This window comes from Cuculus canorus, chromosome 4 (assembly GCF_017976375.1).
Source record: "Cuculus canorus isolate bCucCan1 chromosome 4, bCucCan1.pri, whole genome shotgun sequence".
In the NCBI taxonomy this organism is placed as follows: Eukaryota; Metazoa; Chordata; class Aves; order Cuculiformes; family Cuculidae; genus Cuculus; species Cuculus canorus.
In genome coordinates, this window is record NC_071404.1 from 75,815,250 (window position 1) to 75,821,270 (window position 6,021).

The following is a 6,021-nucleotide window of genomic DNA, read 5'->3' on the forward strand; positions in this document are numbered from 1 at the left end:
GAAAAGAAAGGACAGCAGCAGCTAAACTACCGAAGTGGTGAATTAAAAGAATAACTTCGGAATGTCTCGGGATGAAATTCCTGAACCTTCTGCCTTGTGATGAATATTTGAATAATTGATACTGTATTCCATCTGAAGTCCAGCATGATCCAGTATGACACAAAACAGAACATCACATTCTTTCACAAAATTAATTACCTAAAGACACCCAGAATCTGATATTTGCTTACTTCGTATTCTCTAAAGAAGGCTGATCTCTCGTATCAGGTGGTTATGAGGTACGTTTCTGCTACCTTACTACTGGACTTTGGCATTAAGTTCTAAATGAAAAAGATTAAGTGTAGATTTAAGGTGAACAGCTTATATGACAAGGACAAAAGCTTTACCAAGGTTTGTAGATAACATTTTTAAATACCTAATTTTTTTTAAAGTATCCCTTCCCTTATAATTCTTACTTAACTATGAAGTGGTTTTTTTCATATAAATAAATAATTTAACAAGTGTTCTTGCTGAGAAGATGGTTTGACTTTCATTGAGAAGTCTGGGCTATAATGTTCCAGATGTGATTTACAGAAAATAGGTTATCTAATAAAAACTGATTACAAAAGCGCCAGGATTGGAAGGGATGAGGATGGGTCATTTTTCACAAGGAAGCGATACATTAATGATTCGAATGACGTTAAAAAAAGAATCGATAGTTTTCTTATTTTTGCCTTCATCCGAGGCTGATAGATTAATATCAGTGTCTTTGTTCCACCTGTGCTTCCACTTCACAACTAATACTGAAGAACACCCTGTTTACCTTTTAATCTATTCCCATTTATCCGCCACCACCCAGCAGAGATCAGTACAGGCGTAACCATAGTGCCTACCTACATCTGTACCCTACTCTTCAGATTCAGTGAAGAGACAGGTTAAATGCACACCTAGCCAGTCACAAAGACAGTTTGATACCAGTGCAATTTAATCAAATTACATAGAATTGGATAATTTACTACTTGTCGGAGTTCTTCAGTTGCTCAGACGCTTAAGGCAAGACCACGTTAGGAGCTGGGCCAAGTCTACCTCCGTAGAGGTAATACAGGAATGCAGCAGAAGCTCACTATGGCAACTTTTGGTTTAAAATATGGGATGGACTGTACGTTGCCAGTGTTAGACCAATTGCCCTCAATTATTTCCTTGTACTCCACTTGCCACCAACCCAAGTTCTCTGCTTCATTCCTTCCTGCTTCAAGTAGGCACAGGAAACACATTCTCTTTCAGATTCAGGTCTGTTCTTTTTCAGGCATAGTTTATTTTTCTCAGAGAAAAAACATCTATAGTTTTCTGTTTCTATCAATGTGGATACTAACTTAAAGTAAGGTGAAAAAACACTCTTATTTCTGTGTTTCCTCAGTGCTGGGTCTCATTTTACATATGACGATCACAAATACCTGCCCAATTGTTAGCAACCTGCAGTCTATGAACCAGATCCTGCCAAGGATTCCCCGCTGCTGTAGCCAAATGTTCTTTAAAAACTTAAACCTGAAAGTATCAACAACTGTGGAAATATTAAATCACCCTGCCACAAAGTATAAATTTGCATCTTTAGCAAAGGTCTGAGTTTCTCCTGCATTTTAATGCACTTGTGAGGATGGAGATGTTTGAAAGACTCCATACACAGAAGCTGGGAGGGTATTGTTTACATCGCACAAGACAGCAACTACAGGAATTAGTCAAGCAAGCAACCACAAAACAATATTTGTAGTAAGAACAAACAGAACTAAATAGCTAATGTGGTTTTATACAAGATTTAATAAAACCAAAACAAAACAGGTAAATTGACTGCAATTGGAAAGGTTAGAAATTTAGAAAAATCATATAAAAGTTTAGTAGAATATATGACGTCATTTGAGGTCCCTTCCCCAGCTCATGCCTTGTCTTTGAAATACAGCAGTGTCTTAAATTCAGAAGGTCAGGAGAAAGATAAAGAGACATATGTACCATCTGCTGTTTCTTCTCCCATCTCATTGTTTTCTTTCTTTGCATTTACCTGATGAGAGATCATTAGGCTAAAAACTGAATTCAAACTTCATAATCAGGTTTAAAATGGAAAAGAATTACTGGGTAATCTCAGAAGAAACCACTTAGTTTTTCAATTTGCAGTGACACCCAAGAAAGAATGAATTTTTGGATTCATGGAAAATTAAAAAGAAAAAACCACAAGATCGTGACTGGAAAATAAACTCTCGGAAAAAAAATGGGCTTTCTTCTTCCAGAAAATATCCCCAAATGATAGAAACAGAAAACTATAGATGTAGTTTCTCTGAGAAAAATAAACTATGCCTGAAAAAGAACAGATCTGAATCCGAAAGAGAATGTGTTTCCTGTGCCTACTTGAAGCAGGAAGGAATGAAGCAGAGAACTTGGGTTGGTGGCAAGTGGAGTACAAGGAAACGATTGAGGGCAATTGGTCTAACGCTACTCAAAATGAGGGAAAAGTTGCATATGTTTTTCCCTTTAATAAAGATCCTGCAAATCTAGAGATGAGCTTTTCCTTCTCGCTATACACTTGTTCACCAGACAAGTATTTCTCCTCTAATAAAAATTAGTACATGATAAATCTCCAGTGGGTGCAGTCAAAAATCATATACTACAAATAATGTACCACACCCCACTCAAAAATGTCACTGAAACCAAACTTCAGCATTTTATATTAGTGCAATTTAAATAAGCAATCAACAGCATATGGTAATGCTAAATTGAGGAGATGAGTCACCATATAAAAATGATTTTTTTTTGCATACAGGAAAGATTAAGAACATCTTTAGTGACAAAATCATGAGAATAACTTAACCATCAAGTTTCAATACAGTCCAGATATATTTGAGACACACAGCTGAGCAAGACAAGGCCAATGGGTGATTCAGAGGACTGTGTATAGGGAAATTCTATAAAACAGGGATACTGTCAAAGAACCGACTGTAAAGGGACCCCATCGTCCCTTTATGTACAGGTCTGAGCATAAAGGTGTTGCACAGCCATACCATTTGCAGAAGTTTGTGGAGACACTGTAAATTACAGCTACAGAAATGGTTTTGGCACATTCCTAAATGTTTCCTGTTCCAATTATGTACGATGAAACATTAAAGATGATCTGTAGCAAGTCACTTGCCTAAGCAGGACTCTGGGATAGGATCAAGATGTCACTTTTCCCCCGTATATTTCTTTTCACTTTAAGAAGAGTTGCTGTGCCTACCAGAATGATGAAGAGGAAAAGATCCTAATGGGCAAAATGCCCGGACATTGTGAATTACAGAGAATTACCTAGACTTTCCCCACTGTCAGAAAATGATGATTGGACGGAGGTGTGGGGAAGCAGGAAGGAGACTCTCTTTTTCTATCAACCTATCAAAGGAGTGAAGATGGCAGTACCAGTATGAGAAAAGTATTAAAGTATTGCTAAAGTTTTATACTAAAATTTGATATTAAAAAAAACCCAAAACAACTGGGGGAAAAAAAAAACAACCCAACCAAGCCCAACAAACAATAGGAAGCAATATTTTGCCTTTAGTGCTGCTGCTTCCCCCTGCCCTTCTTTCAAAATGCTCAAATCTCCAAGAGATCAAAAGATATATAAAAAGCCAAATCTTTATGTACTTATCATCAATATAATCCCCACAGAAATATTCCCAAAGCTTTCATAATAATGCCTGAGTTTAAGGTGGAAAGACTTAAACGAAATCCACTGTCTTCAGATGCTAAAAGTTACGCTATTTGATAAATAGGGATTAAGTTCCAATTTACAGGTTCAGAAGAGGAATGATTAAAGAAGAGAAAGCTCAGAGAATAATCGGCGCTAATTATACTAATGCTGCTAAGTGCAATCAATCAGTTTTGCACCCAGCAAATTTGAGATAAAGAGCTATAAGATCTAGAGATGAAAAATCACTACATAGAAACTGTGGATCATCATTAACCGAGATAATACATTAACACCAATAGGTCTTAGTGATGATTTGTCTTTTGTCCCCTTTTCTCCTGGCTGTTAAGAGGGAGAAAGCTGCTCTGCTCTCCCACGGTCCTTGGCCCATGGCTGGGCAAGTGGCCCACGAGGCTCTCTCCGGTGCCAGACAGGGTTAGTCTTGCCCTGCAACTCTCTTTCCCATTTTCCTCCTACTGAGATGTGATCATATCCCTGTCTTGCAGTCAGTAGGTCAAGGGACACGATTCTGTCCCTCTGCTTCACTCTGGTGAGACCCCACGTGGAGTACTGCATCCAGCTCTGGACTCTCAGTACAAGAAAGACATGGACCTCTTGGAGCTGGTCCAGAGGAGGCCACAAAAACAATCAAAGGAAGAGAACAGCTTTCCTGTGAAAAAAGCCTGACGGAGTTGGAGTTATTCAGCCTGGAGAAAAGACAGCTCCAGGGAGACTGTATTGTGGCCATTCAGCACTTAAAGGAGCGTTATAAGAAAGATGGGACAGACTTTTTTGCAGGGCCCGTTGCACCAGGACAAGGCGTTATGATTTTAAATTAAAAGGGAGATTGAGACTGGACATAAGAAAGACATTTTTTACAATGAGGACAGTGAGACACCAGCACAGGTTACCCAAAGAGGCTGTGGATGCCCCATCCCTGGAAATTTTCGAGGTCAGGTTGGAAGGGGCTCCAGTCAAAGCCATCTCTGCTTATTGCAGGGCAGAGTGGACTAGATGACCTTCAATGGTCATTTCCAACCCAAACCAAACTATTCTATGATTCATCTCAAAGACATCAAGTGGAGTTTTGGCCACAGAGAGAATCTTGTCTCTCCAGGTCTTTTTTTTTTTCCCCCCTACAAAATGTGCCCATCTATCACCTATTTTATATTGTTCTCTCTCCAGCTACAGAGAATATCATGATATCGTGCTCCATTCCCTAGTTTCACACTTCAGATCACTATGAGATCTCATAGAGGAAAATGTGAAAAGACTGAGAAAGCAGAAAATCCCTCATCTGTCCATAATACATCACAGGAGCACTAAAGTAACCTGGACACTTAAAACGTCTGCAGTTACCTAAAGGGAAAATTAATATTAAAATTACTATTAAACTAACGTAGACATTTATACTCACATCTATGCACTCAAAGAACTCATGTCATAGACTGTTATTATTTATGAAGCTATTTTTCAAGAGCATATAATGTTCTCTCGCACTATGCATTGAAAAATAAACCGTAAAAATAATTTTACAGTGACACAAAAACTATAAATCATAACAACAGAAATTCATGGATGTATCTTTGTCCAATGTGCTGTCCTTACGTCCTCCTGTTATGCTTATATAGCAAATACTCTCAAGTAATAAGTGATTTTACATATAAGCTGTAGAGCGATGTTTGGCACAATAGATGCATAAATAAAAACTGTTCATCTCAATCGTGTTTCGACATTAGTTTTATGCTGCTTTGGCCTTGTAAGTTTAAGGAGTGTCCTTAGCACTAGTTCAAAGTATGTTTTGTGATTTAATTTTATATTTATGCCTTTGCTTGGCTGCAAAAGATTTTTGCAATAAATAAAGAAAGCGGCTATGAATCTTACATTGCAGCTGTAAATTCTTGCAGCAGGTTACATTTTTAGTGATGCAAAGTCTGGCTCTCACGGGCTCTTTCATGATAAATATATCAATGTCTGTCCAAATTCCCTAGTGGAAATATGGCTTCAATTTTTTTCTTAAAAACATGGATCGATCATTGCTGCCCTTGCGTATTCTTTTCTGTCAGACACTTCAAATGTGTCGGAGTATCCGTAAAAAGTTTGAGAAGCACTTTTGCTACACGTCTTACAATCCTATTGTATAACATTGAGCTTTACCACAGCTCTTGCTTTCTTTCCCCGAGTTAGACAAGGGGCTGAGCAGCACTTAAAGATGAATGTGGTTAATGATAATCCAACAAATTAAACAGACTTTATAAAGTAATGTAAGGGCCTTTCTTGCCTGCAGAATATCCTCCAATCAGGATCTAAGAGCTCCCTATGCTATTGGGCTCTCACCT